Source organism: Anser brachyrhynchus (genome assembly GCF_964034855.1).
Source record: "Anser brachyrhynchus genome assembly, chromosome: 1".
Classification (NCBI taxonomy): Eukaryota; Metazoa; Chordata; class Aves; order Anseriformes; family Anatidae; genus Anser; species Anser brachyrhynchus.
This window is the reverse complement of record NC_137694.1, coordinates 63,618,871-63,633,167: the sequence shown is the minus strand read 5'-3', so window position 1 is coordinate 63,633,167 and position 14,297 is coordinate 63,618,871. Positions and strand designations below refer to the sequence as shown.

Below are 14,297 nucleotides of genomic sequence, written 5' to 3'. Positions count from 1 at the left end.
ACCTTAAATATTTTGGGATGAGGTCCTGTACAACTCACAGGTAAGTAAAGCCTGTGTTCTTTTGTAGCTGTTCTTATTTTGTGGACAGGACTGTTGCTGGTTGGTCTTGAAAACCCACTTCCTTCTCTTCCCCGGAGGAGGGGTGTGGGAATCTGGCTACGTGCTGAGTCGGTGCACACCACTGCTGGAGTGCGTAGCGGTGTGAGATCTGGTCCGGTGAGAGCTGTGGTTTCAGGTACAGCTTTGAGGCCAAATAAATAAATAAAGCTTTTCCAGCCACACCCCCGCTGGCAGCCTGGATGCACAGCAGAGAAACAGCGTCTTCTGCCTGCTGAATCAGCATCAGCCTTGGCAGATGCAGGAGCAGATAAACCTCAGCAGCTGTGAGACCAAAAGCAAGGAATTGGTCAATTCTTGGTGGCTAAAACCCAAACTGGGAGTTTATAGGATGCTCTGGGAGCGCTGTTGCAGGGTCCAGGAGGCTCCCATTCAAGGCAAATATGCCTTCTTTCAGAAAATAATCTTGTTAAGGGGAAAAGTGCCCCCAGTTAATTTCTCTGAACCCTTCCATGCTTTATAAACACACGAAAATAATTGCTATCCCCGCCTCCACCTTAGCGTGTGCTTTACGCCCCTTATTCCCTGGCGTGGCACGGGCCCAGGCAGCGTCAAGGTTAAACCTGGCGGAGAGCTTTGTTAAGGTGCTCCGTGCCTGCCTGCGAAGGCAGGGCACCTGCTAGGCATGCCCAGTGAGCGCCGCGAGCTGGCTCTCCCTTCCTGACGGATCTGCGAGGCTGAAGCACAAAGAGCCCTTGTTGCCTGCTCCCCGGTAGTCTCCCAGTGCTCCCACTAGCTGGGAAGGACTGGTTACCATGGAGGCTGCCATCTGTTCGCTCCCCGCTGGAATGTGATTATCCGTGCTGGGTTGGGAACCGGCACAAGCAGGGGAGCGTGTGCTGGCTGCAATTATCTGCAATGGAGTGTGGTAATGGAAGGCTTGAATGAGCGAGCTGGAGCAGCACATAAAAGGATTTTGCCCAAACTGTTAATGGTTTCTAGCCAAGAGGAGTAAATGCGGCTTTTTGTAAGGTCAGTGCTAAATTCATAATGTGTTCAGTTAATTTTTAATGGGGGCGATGTATTTATGATTTAAGGACGATAGTACCATGGTAATAGTGCTTATTGTTAAGAGTGCAACGGGGAGGGGGGGTGGCTGTGTTTTAAAGATTTCTGTTTCTCTGTTTCAGTTCAAGCAGTTTAATTTGGGGTCATTAAAGTAGTAAGTCAGAACAATAACTGGTCAAACTGACACAAATGAAGCAATTCATATCTCTTGTCTTTATGAAATGCTGTTCGCTGCCAAATCCGTTTGATTTACATGCCTCTTCATGTTGATTGCTTTTTGTCTGAGTGATTTTTATTTTCCTTTGGATGCAATAAGTGTTTTGTTTCTCATACTGGAATGACGGGTGAGAGATGGGGCTGAAGCAGAGCCAGTGGTACAATAGACCTTTGGGGTGTTTTGTGCAGTTTGCTCGGAGGAAGCAGTGTAAGGTAAGCAGAATGCAGTAGCAGGTTTTTCACTCTTCGCTCCCACCCTTTGCCCCTGCTTCCAACTCGTAAACTGACCAAAAATTTTGGAGTCTTCCTCTCATATCGCTTAATTGCACCGAGACTTTTCACAAGTTTTTCAGGATGTTCTGCAAATATTTGGGCTGTTTTGGTGGGAGGATTTCATGGAAAGGAACGCAAATCCGAAGAGTATGCTTGTAAGGCTTTTGTGTCTTCTAAAAGCCATGTTTGTTATGGTCTAGGTATATTATTTTTTTTTTTCCATAAATGCACGATGAATGTTTGTGTGCAGTTCAAATTATAGTGTTAAACAAGGGGCACTGAAATTGACTCCTTAGAGCCCTGTTGTACACCACATACATAAAATGTTACAGCAGCAGATATTTTTAGTAGGGGCTTTCCCATTTCAAATAAAGCTCTTACGCTGCATCCCTTTTGGCAGGACTGCCATTTTTATTTGGTACAGGGGAGGATACTGCTGGAGGCTTTTAATTAACACTGTGTCAGTCCTAATTTTGCCCTCTGCTTTGTGCCCTTAAAATGTCAGTGCATTGGCGTCTGGGAGAAAAGTTCCCAATGTGGTTAATAAGTTGCTATTGCAACAGAGTTGACTATGACAAATTTTTAACCTACAAGAGGCTTCACAAGTCCTTGTGCCTAACAAAAGCAGGGGGGAGGAGAGAGGAAGAGAGGGGCTGAGTTTTTTTTTTTTTTTTTTTTTTTTTTTCCCCATTTCTTTGAGTACTCAGAACTGTTGGGTGTATATGAGGTTTTCTTATGCCCATGGGAGCCTGGTGTATGTGCCTGAAGTCCTTTCAGATGTTCCTTGTGCACGTTGGTGGAACTGGGTGAGTCTTCTCAATGCAGGCTGCCTCACCCTTGTGATTTAAAATATTTCTTTTTAACGCCTTCCTTCTTCAGAATTTAAGCATTCTGTTGCCATTGGAGCGGGTGATTTATGCCAAATGTGCTTTTAATGGGCTGCAGTGGACTTGTTCACACGTGCCAGTTGCACGTCTGTAATTGCGTTGTTAGAGAGAGCGTAGGGGGCAGATTGGCTTTTGTGCTTGGGAAGAGATCAGACTTTCACCCTTCAGAAGCTAGGCTGAAGCTTGCTGAGAGCCATCGGGAGGGAAGGGTAACCACCCCAGGGTTAGTTATCCTGGAGCTGGTGTGGGATGTGTTTCTGTTCTCTGTTTGGTTTCTGGTAAGGTAGCTGTGGGGCCATGGGTGGGAATTACTGGCTCATTGGCAAGTCTTCACAGAAAGCTATGATCATATTGACATAAAGGTAATGTCTTGTATACTCCTCCTGGAGGTGATTTCTCCTGATTGCTAAGCTGGTGGTGTGCTGAGAAGCTTGCTTTTCCACTGCCTTTGCTAAACCTTTTCCAAGAATAAACAGGGGGACTTTCCTCTTGGCATTCCCCAGCTCTGCTTCTTCTATTCTCTGACAAGCACTGTGTAAAGGTCCAAATGGTCTTGAGCAAACGATTTTTTTATATTTATTTCCTTTTCTGAATGGTTTATATGTAGCTGTTGAATATACATATTTTTTACTATTAAATTTTACTTTAGGTCACTGGGTCAGCTTTGTTTTGCAGATATGGGATTTAAAGACTAGACACTCTTTTAATCCATTTGAGCATCTGGCTTTTCATAGTGGGCATCCCATTTCCATGTAGCAGAGGAACTGTTAAATGTCTGTTTGAAATTAATTATTTTTTAAAGATTTTTTTTTTAATCTTTGGTGGATTATTACAATCAGCTCTGATGTTTATGCGTAATGCAAACAAATAAGGGTCAGTGTAATGTGCTACATGATCCCTTGAAGGAGATTTGTTCTAAAATACTGTCTTGGGGGCCAGCAGAGACGGTGATGTGTTGTACTCAGTAGTGGTATTATTTTAAGATGGTAAGCTCAATTTTGGTATATCAGCTCACAAAAAAGGCACTTTGAATGAACTCCCAACTGTATATAGTATTTAGGAATGCAACCTATTAAACAGTGGGCTTTTCATGATTTTGTTTATAATAGATATACATATCAAGCTTTCAGGGAGGCTTGTCACTAAATGTTGAAATCCTGAGTCAATATATAGGAGGCTGGCTTGCATATAAACGATCACAATTGTTTTCTTCAAACAGACAAGTCTTTCTGCTTTTCCTTCGACGCATGACTGTGGAATGCTGTTTGACATGACTTGCTTTCATTTATACATTGTCTTCAGGCTGCTACTTTGCAGAGCTTTTAAACATGCTCAGTGTTTGATTCACTTTTTTCCTGCCATTTACTGCTGTATTCTGAGTGTTAAAACAATAAAAAGCTGAGGGTCTGTACTGTCTCCTCACAGTACATTGCTATTAAAGCCTGCAGTTCCCCTTGAAGAGCTCACTGTTTTGGAAAGTCTGGGTGCCTGTTTACAAACTGTTCTCTTTGCAGCTCCCATGGAATAATGGAGTCCTCGGGGTACGGGATGTGGGAAGACAAACCTGCTGACACAGCACTGCCGCTCTTGGTTTGTTCACAGGGCCTTGCATCTTTTATGCTTTGTATGGGTGGAGACAAAATGCAGGCATTAACACTTTTTTGATGATACTAGAAATTGTTGTGCCAGATTTTAGAAAACATGAAATTTGTTGAATTGGTTCTAAAGCAGATCTCCATACTAAACCGGTGCAGTGAGGCTCTTCTTTACGCATGGCTGGATGTGAGAGGCTGGCAACGTGCAGAGTAATGACACACCTGTGAATTGGAGCAGTTTGTTTTTGGTGTTTTTTTTTTTTTTTCACCATTCTGAGGGTCTTGCATTTAGTAAAGACGTACATTTGTCCTGTCCTTTGCAGTGTCTCACTGAAGACTCTGAAGGCTCAGAGCTGTTCTGCAAATGACTTCAGAAAACATTCCTTCCAGGTAATCACTGCTCAGACTTGGCAGTTAGGAGGAGAACAGGGTGGGGGTAAATGACCGCGATCCAGCAAACAAATGTCTCGAAGTGGCATTTTTTCCCAAGGTGTTCAGTTCATCCAGTTGCTCTAAAGTACAAAAATACTACTTAGTCTGGTAGAAACATGAGAATTGTTTACTTTGTGATGAACATCTGAGCAGAGCAAATACTTGAGTACATTTGGGAAAGTGGAGCTCAGAACTGGAAGTGATGTGATGATGATGGTCTATCCCTTAGTCACTGAGAGGGATGCTTTTGTGTGTGGGCTGTATCATGTGAGCCTTCTCAGCTCATGACCTCTGCCTAAAGTCAGGATTGAGGCTTCAGAAGTCCTGAATTCCATTTTTTTTCTGTAGCTGGGGGACTTTGTTTGGCAGGCACTGAGTTAGTGCCATGGGCAGTGTGGTATGTTTCTGAGTGCTGTCGATCACAGCTGCTGTTGGAGTGGTGGAGGGAAGATTAGCTCCAGGGCTTGTGTTACCGCTTTGAGGAACAAGTTGATTCTGTACTGAGTTATTCCTGCAGGGCAGGACCTGAACTTCTCACTTGGAATTTTCCTGGCTCATGTCTCTTCCTCTGTCCCAGCACTGCTTTTGTGCTGCCACGTTCCTGCCCCGCTTCCTATGTGGGTTAATGTTTTTGTCATCCTTTTCTTAAGGAGATCATTGATGCTAAAGGAAATGAGTGAAGGCATGAAGTGTGCTTTCTGCAATGCAAAATAGTTTATGAAGGCTTCCCATATCATGCTTGCAGTAGTTACATTTAGACTGAGATCTATCACTTAGAAGAAATATTTTGATGCTATTTTTACTTTATTATTTACAGCATGGTTGAGTATTGTACAGCTGTTATTAAGCTTGCAAAATATATAAACTATGAACCCTTTCGATGAGTACCTTTCTTTTTTTTTTTTTTTTTTTAAAGATCCCATGCCACTTTTCTTTACAGCTTTAATAGTTCTCTGGCAGCTCTAAGTGCCAAGTTAGCTTCCATGACTAATTTTGATGTTGATTCTCTTCAGTAGCTCTTGTTCATGCAATTGCTCGGAGCCTTATTTTGCTGTTATGACTTGGACACCCACTGTAATGCAACTCACAAATTTTTTTTGTCCTTTTGGCTTGTCAAGATTTCTGTGTGTGAGTCAGTTTTAACTGTGGAAGCTGCTAAAAGCAAACTCAAAGATCACAGAATCACAGAATCGTCTAGGTTGGAAGAGACCTCCAAGATCACTCAGTCCAACCTCTTAACTAATACTAACAAGTCCTCCACTAAACCATATCACTAAGCTCAACATCTAAACGTCTCTTAAAGACCTCCAGGGAAGGTGACTCAACCACTTCCCTGGGCAGTCTATTCCTATTCTTCTATAACAGCAGATAGCTGCTATAAGCCAAAATAAAATGGAAGGCTTACTGCCGGAGTTAGAGCTTTATCTAAAACTCAAAATACAACACATCCCAATATGATGAAATATTCAGAGGTAGCCATGTGAGCACTGTTTGCATGCAGTGAAGTCACCAGTGCTGCACTGCTCTGTTGACGTTATGTTATTTTTGGTACATATTCTTTGGAAAAAAATCATCCAGGACACTGTAGACAAAACACCATTTTTTTCCTCATTTTACTATTTATTCTAAATGCTACGGCATTGCTGCTGGCATAAGAGGATGATTGCTGGTTTCATTTCTAATTTTTGGGGGGGTATGTGTTTCTATAAATCATAAATATTTATAAGTATTATAAAATATGGTCTTTCTAAACAATCAACTTAAATTTTCCAGACTTGTCTTATTGTTGATGATGGTCTGGTATGACTGAGAATACTCCAAAATGTTTCTACTGTTGAAAATTTACGAAAATTGTAAAATGTTTTTTTGCTTGCTGTTTTAGTACAGGAATAAAACTTCAGTTGGTAGCTGAGTTGTGTTTTTGTGTGTGTGTATACATGTGCCTTCTGTGTAACGTCCTCAGTGTGTGTGAATGATGCACAGAGATAACAAGTGTGATACATACTGCAATTTCACATTAGATGTTTTCAGTGTAAAACAATGCATGGGGAACAGTCATTATGGGAAGGAAAAGCTGCTCAATCCAATGTGATCTCCTTACAGTTCTTTGATACTGTAGTCTATTGATCGTGTTTTGATGTATGAAGATTTTCTTTGTAGGTCACTGGAACTGCTTTAATCCATGTTTATCTCAAAATTGGGTGGAATTTTAGAATCCCTTTCCATAAGAAAGGCAACGATGACATTTTACGGTGTATGTTTTATAACTGGCATCTTTCCTGATGCTAGTTTTTCTTGAGTTCATAAATAGCAGTAAAAGAACTGTGGGGAAAAGCTTATTGATTGCTTTTGTGTTAAAATAAATGATGAAAAGCTATTACCAGCTGGCTGATGAGGTCTGGGGTGTGGCTAGTAATACTTTAAAGAAAATTATAGTTTCATTAGTGCTGATGTTGTCTCTGAAGTATGTGTTTAACTAGCTGTATAACTTTGCTATGTAAAATGGAGAGTCATGACTGTCATTGATCTTCCACCTTTATGGTATCAAAAGCTGAAATTCTGTCACTTGTCACCACTGTCTGTATCATTACCTCCTTTTCTGAAACAATTTGGTTGGGGAATCCCTTTTGATCATTTTCCTTTGGACACTTGAATTTAGTAAGGCCAGATGGATTGGAAAAAAAGCAGCAATATGTATTAATGGCAGGAGCTAAAAAGACTGTGAAGAAGGTCCCAGTTTGCTGACTGTCCTGTAAGTACTAGGTTAGGCTGGTGTAAATATGACAAAGTCAAGAGACTAAAGCTGTTTGTTTTCTGGAAAAAAGTTACCCTGATGCCTTTTAGAATGTGATGGGGATGATGGAGAAGGGTGGAAGGGAAAGGGCAATACCACTGTGCCATCAGGCTTCTCTTCTCCAGAAAGCACGAAGTCAGAGTTGAGGTAGAACAGGTTGAAAATGCCTATACTGTTGCATATTCCGTTCAAGAAATACAAATGGGACTCAGGAAGAGACTAAATAAATTTGCAGTGAATATGCCTGTCAGCAGCTGTAAAACACAGTTGCACAAACACATCTGCTGACTCTGGTGATCCTAGACATCTGATGCATGAAGCCATGGAGATTGAAGGAAAAATCATCGTGTGCTAGCTGCCTTCTGATGTAGGTTACCCAAACATTTGCTACTGGTTCTTTTCAGACATGCAATATTTGATTGAATGATTTCTTATTTTTTTTCCTGGCCATCATTCGTAGTTCGTGTGCCCTTATCTGATCTGGAAATGTACTGATGTGTTCCCCTCTGGTGTCTATTGTGAATTTGTCATGCTGTTTTTCATTAACTCAAAGCAAGAATAATTAGTACTTTTATACTTAGTATCTGATGCTGCCCAAACTTTTTTTTTAACATGTTTATATGAAAGTTAAATCACTGTTACTGCATGCTGACCAGCTTCACTTGTGAGTCTTTCTACTGTCTGGATTTCTAACATGGTGGGGTAATTTTTAAGCTGAGGATGCAGCCTTTCACTAACTGCTAAATTTAAAGAAAAGTCTGTGTGCTGGTCTTTCTGGTTTGAATTATGTTTTTTCTGCTTGTTTTGCTTCGTCTTTTTTTTTTTGGGGGGGGGTGGGGGGGGATAGGGGTGGGTTTTTTTGTGAATGTGTAATGTGTGACCAAAAGCTAAATTAACTAGAAAATGAGTCTGTGTCCTTCAGCTGTTTTGCAAAGTTGTTAAATGAGCGATACGTTTAGTCTTTGAAGGTGAAGAACGATGGGTGGCACAACACTATTAGGGTAGGTTGCAAGCTTTTTCTCCTCTCTCCACTTCCCTTTTTCCCCATCCTTTCTTAAATAAGTGTGTGGGTTTCTGTGGTAGCAACTGACATGTGGTTCCCACCTGGTGAGGCATGAGGGCTGCTCTACTGGCCTCGCACCGCCGGCCTTTGTTAGCTTGGTCCTCCTGCCTGGCTGCCAACAGAGCGTGGTGGCAACTGGGACCATCCCCGCGGGAGGTAGTGGGGCCACTGGGGAAGAGACAGCAGCTGCGGTGCAGGCAGGGGCCTGGAGCCTTCTCCAGGGGGAAGGCAAGAGGAGGAGAAAGCAGCGAAGACAACGTAAGAAAAGGGAGAGATGCTGGGTCATAGGGTCTTTGCTTGGTATTTATTTACTGTGTGTTAGTGTAACAGAAAGCTATAAAGCTGCTATAAAAAGTAATTTCCTTGTCCCTAAATTGTAACACGAAGCTTTTCTCCCAATTTTGTAAAAAAAAAAAAAAAAAAAAAAAAAAAAAAAAAAAAAAAGTTGTAAGAAATAGTGAACTGTTAAGCCATTTTTTAAAACATGAGAATTAAACCCAGTTGATAAGCAAAGCCTTTGTCTGCTTCTCAGATATAAAAACAAAACTTATTTAACAATTGCTGATCTTAGTCTGCTAGAAAAGATTACTTGGAAGAATGAATCACAGATTCCTGGATTTTTGGTAAATATGGGAAATACTTTAAGTGACAGGAACACAGCTTTATATGGTTAGTGTAAAACATACAGTTGCCATAACAAATGCATCCCTTTTGTAAGCACTAATAGAGTAGATGGCAGTGATGTGGCACTCATCTGCAGTATAATTCTTAGTTTTTTGTAGAACTACAACCATTTAATTATTTATTTGGAGGGCTTTGTATTGCTTTTATGCTAAATTGCAGACACCATGATTCTACCATGACAAATGCTGTACAAATGTAGGACAAAAAAGCAGACTTTTCCCTTAAGAACTCCTATTACACGTCCTTTGGGCTTTTGTGCAGCCACTGGCTTTCCCTTTGGGGCACATGTTACAGCTGAGCTGGAGAGGGGGGAAAAAAAAAAGATGGAAAAATACTGCTAGTTGTTTTCTAATTGTGGCACAATAACTGCTCATCACACCTGCCTTGCTATTGCTTGTCTTAAACCCAAATCCTTGCACGTGAACCAGGAGAGCTGGAGGAGGGACTGGTGGAGTAGTTTTTGATTTCAGAACTGGGAGGGAGTGTCCTTAGAACAAACTTGTTTCTGTGTGGGCCGCAGATTCGGGATCTCTTATAATACTTCTCACTTGGGGAGGCTAGTCACCCATCTCTTTAAGGTACTATTGTTATTCTTTTTTATGGCAGTCCAAAATATCCATTTTTAGACTCCCTTCCCACCCAGCCCACTTCTGTGGACTTCTCTTTGTCCCTTTTCTTCCTGGTGGTCGCTTGTTTTTGTAGGTCACTTGCTGAATCTAGTTTGTTCCCCATCTTATTTTTGAATGGGGACATGCATGTATTGACTTGTACCATTTTTTCTTCCTTCCTCACATGCCTATGGGGCGAAGCTTAAAGGATGCAGCTTAATGAGACCTCAAATAACTAGGTTTGCGTACTGTCCACTCTCACCCTTTTTCCTTCTGTTGACACTGATGCTCATCTGACCAAACGGGGCATCTCAGCCTGCTAAGTTAACAGACCAATCCGAGAGAAAATGAGTATGTTTCTGGCAGATTAGTGAGCTGAACCAGCTTGCTTCACTGCCAGACAAGACTCTGTAAGGAGAGGAAGAGCAATATTTTTCATCATCAGCCACTGGCTTGATGTGACTGTACTCTTGGGATGCATGCTGATCATCTTGCCTTGCCTCTCTTGAGGATATCGGGCAATCATGCATGAATTTCATCCTTCAAGTATCCATTCAAGGGCCCTTGCCAACTCTTCACAGCTACTGCACTCGGTCATCATTAACCTCTGCAGTCCTGGGCAGCCCATTGCTGCCCCTGGGTAGGATGTCAGGGTTGATCTGAGGGGACAGCCTGGCTTGGAGAAGGGCAGGCATGTTTCTGCCCGCTGTGCCGTGCCATGCTGTGGCTTCCACCACACGCCTCTTGGAGCTGGTCAGGTTGTAGAAAACACCAGTTCAGTTTGCTAACCTGAAAGAAAACCCTTTGTTTTGCCTGTGGGGCTTTTCCTGCCGGGTTGCATTGCCTGGTCATGGGCTGGATGTTTTTGATAAGGGAGAAAATTGACTATAGCTGCAAAGTGGTTCATGTACTAGAACCACTAAATTGAAATGCAGCTGTAACATTAACCACATCCTTGTGGGCATCATCTCCCTTCCTTGGCAGAGAGGGGAAACTTCTGAACATCCATGTGGTGGTTTTCCTCATGTGCAGCTCCTGGTAGTTGGCTGCTTGACTCTTATACTCTTATTTTGTCGCCACATGGTGATCAAAGGCAGGAAGCCCACACCATGTCCCCCCTTACAGCCAAATGGAACAACAAAGCACGAGTGGCAGGACTATGCTGGGCTCTTGCACATTGCTTATTTAAGGTTATAACAAGAATGAAGAATTAAGGGCAGCACATGCAAAGGCTGAAGGAGAGTGGATTTTTCTGGGGCAAGGGTGTGTGGTGCCTTGCTAGCTAATCCCATTACCCTAAGAACAGCTGGGAACCAAGCAGAACACTGCAGACTTCTGGCAGGACCTTAGAAACTGTTTTGGCTTAGGGACAAAGCGTGCCTTCATTTTTGCCTAGGACCAAATTACTGTGCTTTTTAAGTACTTGGGTGGAAAGGAAAAGGGTGAGAGGTGAGTAACAGTGTGAGACAGCCGTATCTACCTTATGGGAACCCTGTGAAATGTGCCTGTTTGGTTGATGTGGTTTTAAGTCTCTTTTGGATTAACTGATTTATTTAAAGGTCTGTCACAGGAAGAAGAAAAAAAAAAGGAGGGGGTGCTTTCAACAGAGAGCACTGATGTATTGGAATTCAAACTGCTTGTGCTCTGTTCTGTGCTGGAAGGGATCTGAGGCTACTGATCCTTCAGGTGGGAGAAAAATCACTTTTTCTCCATGACTGGCTTGCAGAAACTGCATACCATATCCTGATGCAGTATTCTCAACAAAACTTTTCAAACACTCTGTGCCTGAAGTGAGCCTGCAGTGAGACGGCAGCTGAAGGCAGAGAGGCTGAACGTTGGGCTGTGATTCACTGTCACATGAGCCGATTTGTTCTCAGGGGTGTGTGGAAGTGTGGAATGCTGTCCATGTCACCCTTTAATACTTGGTTCAACTTTTCAGATTTCCTGAGAGTGCTCATGATAACGTGACTTTGTTCTCAATAACAGCTTCATCAAATTAAGAATAGTCAAAAGAGGCAAACGATTTGAGTCCTCTTACCTGCAAAATGGGGAAAATACTAAGGAAGCTTGTGAAGTTTAGTTTGCAGAGTGCTTGGAGGTGGAAATCAGAATAAATGTCCTATATTTATTATTAGTCATTTGTAAAAACTGTAGTACTGGAGTCATGAAGTCATATGATGAGCCAATACTTTTGAGTTGAGATAACTCAGTTTTGTAAAGTTAAACTACTTTACCATGCATGTGTGTGGACCAAAACTATGCTGGTTTTAGTTTGAATAGCTATTTTATTCATATTAAATGACAGCAGCTACACAGTGGTATGATTTTAATTAACCACTAATGAGAGCACTTTATTTAACTAGCTGTTCTCCATGCCACTTTTTCTGCTTTTAGAAAAATGTAATAAATGTAAATTTATTCTTCAGTTAACTTTTCTTTAAAGTTGAGGGATATGTTCTAATGACCAGTCAGATACAGCTGTGCCTCTTGTCAATGTGATTGCAACTAATATTTGATAATATGACATTAGGGTGTAGGTTGTACTTTGCACTGTTTCTGTTCCTATAGTAAGGAAAGCTGGGTATAAAACTCCTGTGAAACCAGGGGAATAGATTAATGAGATGTCCCCACTGTATCTGTTTTAATCTCCCCCAAATCCCCTTATCTGCTAGCTAATCAAACAGAGATAAAACAATTAATCTTCTACCTTTTTTAAAAAAATGGAGGATTTAAGTGTGTGTTTTGAAGTTAGGCTTTGGAGACTACTTTATACCTGTTTAATGTTGCTGTTCTGGAAAGGAAATTTCACAATGTCCTTAAGTTTGTGAAATTCCTTTTTTTTTTTTTTTCCCTGAGCAAATCGGGATCTGAGGTTGCTCTCCATGAGCTGTTGCAAGCAGTGAAGTCACCTGATAGGTGGAAGGTGGACCAGCCCTAGTCAGAGCTGGGATCTGGTGTGTGCTCCGTGCCTCCTGCTGGCACCTCAGGGATGGAGGAGAGCAGAATCTGGGAGCTCAGATGGCCTCCCTCCCACGCATCTCATTCTGCGGAGTCAGAAATAGCTGGGATATGTGCTTACCCGAAAAGGGAGACTTGGCAGCTTGTTTTGATTTTTCCCTGCCACCGCCCTGTGCTTTCCCTGGTCTGACCCCTCATCTTCTCTTACCTTATGGCGGGCAGTATCTCGTATTTCTGTAACTGCTTACCTGAATCAATTGCTTTTTGTACTATTTTGCAGCCTTTTCTCTTACAGTTTTCTAATCTACTGTGTTGCTTGCATGAAAATTGAAAACTATTGCTGATCCCATCTGAATTCAAAATCTGCCACCTATGTGCATCATCAATGTTTTTCCTGGGTTAGGAAAAGTGTGTCAGGCTGAAGGAAGATGGACCAAGTCTCACTGGCAGGTGGACAAAACAGTCTGGTGTGGAAAGCGGTTTGTTTCAAATATGGGATACCCAAGAAAATGCATTTTCTTCGCAAAGCCTTTTCTGGAGAGAGATGGTGTTCTGTTGTAGGCTTGCTTCATCTGGAAGCCCCAAGTAAGGAGGCAGTCTTCAAATTCTGGGAGATGAGCTTCAGAACAGAAATGTAACCTGTTCATTGGAGTTCTTAGTCTGGTCTCTTAGTCCCGCCTTTTATAAACTTAATCATTTACACACTGTTACTTTTTGTTTTCGTGGTGTATTGATGACCTGGGTGAATGAGATTTCTTTAATGAGACCAGGATTACTGGCTAGGAGTATCAAAGATGGTAAATTGCCATTTGAGCAGTTCAAAAATACATGTCAAAAACAAACAAGCAACACATGAAAGTCTGGGTTAAAGGGCTAAAAATGGATTCTGTTTAGTTTTCAAATCCATGTGCGCTGAACTTGCACCTCCTCATCTCAAGAAGAAAAATAAAACCAAAGTTTTGAAATAAATAGGAGAAAATAGTTGCTCTTACAGGTTTTGGAAAAAAAAACGAACTTTGACATCTGTACTAGAAAGGAAATAATTAGCTGCCCTCATCAAGAAAGCTGTCTCCTCAGTGAAAAAACAGATATTCATAACAACGGATTGTTTTGCAAGTGTATTCCCTGTAACCCTTGGTACTTGTCCTTCAGAGCAGCTCTGCGGTGGCGTGCTTGTGCGTAGCCTTGAGTGTGAGGATTAGGAGTGGACCTTGGTGGAAGGGGCTGCAGGGAGATGTGGTTTGGAGCCCTGGCTGAAGATGACCTCAGCTGCAGTGAATGAAGAGCTGGCTGCTGTATCCGGACTCATGTTATCCAAATTGACAGGGCTGGATTTAAATCCTGGTTTCTTTCTCCTGCTGGTATAAATGCGTGCCAGCCAGGGACCATGTGATCGGAGAGCTCACATGTGAGCAACAAGAAAAAATGCCACTTTCAGTAACTTCTCTTTTTTGTTGGTCCTTTCACTTTCTGAAAATTTGCATTTCACAATACAGAATTCACTGTAATCGCTTTGTGTTCTGCCCTTGGGCACAATAGCTAGTTTATGCCATTTTAAAATTGATTTTAAATAATTCCAGGGAGTCTTAATCTGTGCCAAATAAGCTAATATTTTCATGACAATTCCTTAGTGTAGACTTTTTTGTCCACTGCTCCAGTATT

At 41.9% G+C, this 14,297-nt stretch overlaps 1 protein-coding gene across 10 annotated transcripts in view; it reads left to right on the top strand.

Annotated features, from left to right (window-relative positions):
* FGD4 (FYVE, RhoGEF and PH domain containing 4) overlaps window positions 1-14,297 on the top strand; it is a 115,019-nt gene that overhangs the window by 40,289 nt on the left and 60,433 nt on the right. Inside the window, exons 1-2 of one of the 10 annotated variants that reach the window (XM_080553521.1) lie at window positions 439-1,089; window positions 4,420-4,486. The exons of 5 other annotated variants lie outside the window; for them this stretch is intronic. The gene's annotated coding sequence lies outside the window, so the exon portion shown is untranslated. Of the gene's footprint in view, window positions 1-438; window positions 1,090-1,592; window positions 2,421-4,419; window positions 4,487-14,297 lie in introns of those variants that run through there. 4 more of the 10 variants (XM_080553523.1, XM_080553522.1, XM_080553520.1 and 1 more) reach the window with 4 other exon arrangements.